This window comes from Panthera tigris, chromosome X, assembly GCF_018350195.1.
Source record: "Panthera tigris isolate Pti1 chromosome X, P.tigris_Pti1_mat1.1, whole genome shotgun sequence".
NCBI classification, from domain to species: domain Eukaryota; kingdom Metazoa; phylum Chordata; class Mammalia; order Carnivora; family Felidae; genus Panthera; species Panthera tigris.
In genome coordinates, this window is record NC_056677.1 from 10121907 (window position 1) to 10127579 (window position 5673).

General features: G+C 45.5%; 1 pseudogene; it reads left to right on the forward strand.

Moving 5' to 3' along the window:
• Positions 1–4167: 4167 nt before the first annotated feature.
• LOC102967717 lies at positions 4168–5137 on the forward strand (annotated as a pseudogene).
• Positions 5138–5673: the final 536 nt, after the last annotated feature.

Sequence of the window (5673 nt, forward strand, 5' to 3'; positions counted from 1 at the left end):
GATCCAGGAGATGTCCTGGTTATAATTATAAACACTTAATGAAATCACAGACCCAGAAACGTGGCAATACGAAACCCTCAGCTCTTAGCCAGAGGTGAGCAAAGACTTTTTTTTTTAATTCGAAAGCCAATGATTTATAATACTTCAAGTTGAACCTAGCCTTCTCGTTACATTTATTCATGAAAATGATAAATGGGCCATTTCCCGATGAATGAACAGATTTCCTACCATTCGTTGGAAAATATACTACAAAAGGGGGAAAATGTCACTCAGCGAAACCTCTCTGTTTCTTTACTTTCTGGACAACTGAAACTGACATGAAAAATGAGTGTCTTGTGAATGTTGAAGTTAGACCTCCCATCAGGACTCCCAAGGGTAGGATCTCAGGGATAGCAAAGCATAGAGGCACTAAATTACTATGTCGGACTTTCTTTTAGTTTTTAAATTTTATTTAAGTCCAAGTTAGTTAACATACGGTGTAAAAATGATTTCAGGAGTAGAATTTAGTGATTGCTCGCTTACATGTAACACCCAGTGTTCATCCCAACAAGTGCCCTCCTTAATGACCATCACCCATTTAGCCCCTCCCCCCACCCAACACCCTTCCAGCAACCCTCAGTTTGTTCTCTGTATTTAAGTCTCTTATGGTTTGCCTCCCTCTCTTTTTATCTTACTTTTCCATCCCTTTGCCTATGTTCGTCTGTTTCTTAAATTCCACATGGGAGTGAAATCCTGTATTTGTCTTTCTCTAATTGTGCTTAGCCTAATACGCTCCAGTTCCACACTCGAGTAGAGTGTGTGTGTGTGTGTGTGTGTGTGTGTGTGTGTACACACACCACATCTTTATCCACTTGTCAGTCAGTGGACATTTGGGCTCTTTTCTGTAATTAGGCTATTGTTAATAGGGCTGCTATAAACACTGGGGTGTATGTGCCCCATCGATCAGCATTTTTGTATCCTTTGGATAAATGCCTAGTAGTGCAATTCTTGCGTCACAGGGTAGTTCTCTTCTTAATTTTTTGAGGAACTTCCACCCTGTTGTCCAGAGCGGCTGTACCAGTTTGGCATTCCCACCAACAGTGCAAGAGGGTTCCCATTTCTCCACATCCTCACCAACATCTGTTGTTTCCTGAGTTGTTAATTTGAGCCATTCTGACAGGTGTGAGGTGGTAGCTCATTGAGGGTTTTGATTTGTATTTCCCTGACGATGAGTGATGTTGAGCATCTTTTCATGTGTCTCTTAGCCCTCTGGATGGCTTCCTTGGAAAAGTGTCTGTTCATGTCTTCTGCCCATTTCTTCACTGGATTATTTGCGTTGAGTTTGAGAAGTTCTTTGTAGATTTTGGATACTAACCCTTGATGTGATATGTCATCTGCAAATATCTCCTCCCATTCTGTTGGCTGCCTTTTAGTTAATTGCTTCCTTTGCTGTGCAGAAGTTTTTGTATCTTGATGAGGTGCCAATAGTTCATTTTTGACTATGTCGAACTTTCTGAACTGAGGCAGAGCAAGGCCTGTGAGGAGAGTGTGGAGAGGGTCTGGAATACTACCCCAGACATTGGAATGGAAGAGGCGGTGCCTATAAGCTTGCCGATCCATTGTAACGTAATAGGAAGCAGCTGCTATCAGACCCAAGCGTTGAGCAGGGTTAAAAGCAGTGGGTCTCTGAGTTGCAAGCTGAACTTAGAGTTGGTCCTGGTAAAATGAGTCACCTTTCCAAACCTGCCATTTTTTCTTTCTCCTCAGTGCTGCTTTTGTATTTCAGCTTCGACAATATCTTGTCCCTCACAATGGATTCTTTCCTACAATTCTCAGTCTCAAATTCTCTTCTCCCTCACAATTCTTTCTTTCCCACAATGCCTTTCTCTCCCATGGCGCCCAGGCTCTCCTACAGCTCTCCATAGTTTCCTACAATTTGTTTTCCTTTACAGTTCCATTCTCTGTTCTCCTTTTCTGCCACAATTTCCCATCAGCCCCTGTAATTCTCCCATTTTTTCAGAATTTTTTTTTTCAGTCTGTTTACATTCTCTCCGTGCTTCCCACAGGTCTCGCTGACATTCCTACAAGTTTCAATATTACAATTTTTATCTCCATCATTCTAGACTCTAACAATTTTGTTTTTGCTAAAATAACTTTATATCCTTTCCACCACGTCTCCGCTGCCCCAAGTCTGTTCTTCCCATAACTATTTGCATCTCTTATAATTCTCCAATTTCCCACAATTCTTGGTATTCTAATTGTCATCTCCTTCACAATTCCCCATTCTCTCTCAAAATTTTATTTTCATTCTGCTAATTCTCCACTAGCCCATTTCTCTTCCACACCCCGCTCCCACACACAATCGCCCCTTGTCTCCTGCAGTCGCCCCTCAATTTTTTTTATTCTGATAATTCTCCATTCACATTTCTTCTGCCCATCTCTCACCATTCTTTCCCATAAATTTTCTTCTTTCCCACAAGTCCCTGCCATTCCCACAGGTCCCTGTATTTTATTTTATTTACTTATTTTTTAGCATTTTATTTATTTTTTGAGAGACAGAGACAGAGCATGAGCGGGGGAAGGGCAGAGAGAGAGAGGGAGTCACAGAATCCGAAGCAGGCTCCAGGCTCCCGGCTCCCAGCTGTCAGCACAGAGCCCGACGCGGGGCTCGAACTCACGAACCATGAGATCATGACCTGAGCTGAAGTTGGACACCTAACCAGCTGAGCCACCCAGGCACCCCAAGTCCCTGGATTTTAATTCCCGTGCTCTCCCACAATTCCCCATCCTTCCCACAGTTATATGCAGTTCCCACAATTTTCTCTATGATTCCCAGTATTCTAATTTCCATCTCTTAATTCTGCAGTCTTTTCCAGAATTTTAAAAAATGTTTATTTTTTTAAACGTTTATTCTTGAGAGAGAAACAGAGAGTGAGCCAGCGCACAGGCAGGGAAGGGGCAGAGAGAGAGAGGGAGGGAGACACAGAATCTGAAGCAGGCTCCTGGGGCACGAACCCACAGACTCTGAGATCATGACCTGAGCCAATGCCTGACACTTAACCTACTACCCAGGTGCATCTCAGAATGTATTTTCATTCTGATAAATCCCCACTCTGCCATTTCTCTTCTTCACAGAGCTTTCCAGTCTTTCCCATAATTCCCCTTCTTTCCCACTAGTCTTTGCTTCTCCCACAATATCCTTTCCTTTCGTAAGGATATTCCTTCCTTTGCTCTCCTACAAGTCCCTGTCCTTCCTACACTGAGACGCCGCTCTCCTATTTCTTCATTTTCTCCCACAGTTCTCTTTACAATTCCGAGTAGTCTAATTTCCATCTTTAGCTTTGTCTTTTTTTTTTTTTAATTTTTTTTTTAACGTTTATTTTATTTTTGAGACAGAGAGAGACAGAGCATGAACAGGGGAGGGTCAGAGAGAGAGGGAGACAAAGAATCCGAAACAGGCTCCAGGCTCTGAGCAGTCAACACAGAGCCCGACGTGGGGCCCGAACCCACAAGCTGTGAGATCATGACCTGAGCCGAAGTCGGACGCCCAACCGACTGAGCCACCCAGGCGCCCCTAACTTTGTCTTTTCTCTCACAGTTCCCTTTGCTCTGATAATTGTCCATTTTCTTTCACAGTTCTCCTCTACCCACAACTCTCCGTTTGTTCCCACAGTTCCCTGTCTCCCCACCCCCCAATTCTACATCCACCCCATAGTTGTGTGCAGCCCATAATTCTCCAGTCCCTCCCCCAATTCTGTCTTTACAATTCTCGGGATTGGAATTCCCTGGTTAACGATGCAACCTACCCACAGTTGCCACTTGACGCTGTTCTGTCTGTCAAGGAAAGGAGCTTGTGCCAGAAGGGAAGCCATTTACTTCATCAAGAAAGTTGCTGTGAAAAAGGAAGTCATGCCCCCTGAGCACTGCTGAGAAACACGTCAGATTTGCTTTCTAGTCCAAGCTTCTTATCCTGGTTTGGGCTAGTAACTAGCGGTTCCTGGCCCTTGAGTAACTCTGCCCTTGACTTAGAGTCTAGGTCCCGTTGTATACAGGAACAGTCGCTGAGTCCGTAAGGAGAGAAAGGAATTAATGAATTTTGAAAAAGACTCATTCGATAGTGCTTAGGGAACATTGGTAACATGCCGGGCCCTGTGTTAAGTGTTGGGAATACAAAAGGGAGCACCCCGGATGAAGTCCCTGCTTGAGGGCCAGGGCCCTCAATCGTGGCACAGGACATCTACCTGCTTGCTCAGAAATGTCTCATCCCTGACCACGGCCACCTTCGTGGAGCTCAGTACCAAAGCTAAGGTGTCTCTTGTGGGTCTGCGCACCTGGAAGTCTCCCCTAGGCAAAGTCAAGGAGCCGGTGAAGGTGGCCGCTGATGTAGGCACAGTCTAGGTGAGGATAGCCTATCCGTGTCTATCAAGAGGAAGAATGAGGTGGGTGGGAGAAGCCATCCAAGAGAAGGTTGTCAAGCAAGAGGAACTCGTCATCCCTGGCAAGTGAGGACCCACCTTCTTTGAGAGAATCCTAGCAAAAGAGGCCCGTCAGAAGACTTCGAAGGATCTGACGCAGAACTGTTTGGACGTCTGTTTGATTCACTGGTCACCAGGATTGCAGCCTGGGAAGGACTTTTTCTCCAAAGACAATGAGGCGGTGGCCTCACCAGTAAATTAACGTTCTTGGGAGCCTGGGGGGCCGTGGAGGAGCTGGTAGATGAGGGGCTGGTGAGAGCCTTTGCAGTCTTCCACCACTTCCAGATCGAAAGGCTCTTGAACAAACCTGGACTGAAATAGAAGCAAATACCCCACACGAGAAAAAATGGATCTAATACTGCCATTCCAAGGGCATCCCCGTTACAACTGACAGCCTTCTGGGCTCTCCTGAAGGACTCTGGGCCAAGTCCGAGGACTTTTTGCTTCTGGAGGGTCCCAAGATTAAGGTGATTGATGCAGAGCCCAAAAAACCCACAGCCCAGGGTCTGATTCAGTTCCCCATCCAGGGGAAGAGGGTTGGAATCCCCAAGTCTGCGACAGTGGCATGCATTGTTGAGGACATCAAGGCTTTTGACTTTAAACTGAGTAATGATGAGATGGTGACCATACCTAACTCAGTAGAACTGGAGGGCCGAGCCCTGTGGATTCTAGCTCTCACTTAGAGGATTTATCCCTTTAGTGCAGACTTATTGAAGCTGAATCTCTTGATAAGATTTCCTGGCGAGTTCTCTCCCTTGACTTGACTGCAGTGTAACTCTCTCTACCCGAGTCCCCTTTTAGCCAAGCCGATCTGAAATCCCAGTGACCCTGGCCTTGCTGTAGGCCAGAAGCTAGGCAGGGTTGTGTCTAGGTCAGTACGGTTAGCTAGGAGCAGATTACCACAGGGAGATCGAACTGATAAACAAATCACCATCTTTTTTCTTTTTTTCAATTATTTGATCCGATCACTGGGGAACACTGTAAGGATTTGAGGATTAAAAAAAAATAAAAGACGAATAATGGCACAAAAAATAAGTCCCTCCTCTTGTGGCATTTATGTCTCAGTAAACAAATTGATCGACTTACGCACAATCCAACACAATTTCCAAGTGCGAGAAACGCCGTGAAGAAAATGAAGCAGGTGGTGTGGCAGAGATGGAGGGGTAGTGATGCTCCCCAAGGTGGGGTGTGGGGAAGCCAGGTTGGAGCTCCCGGGAGC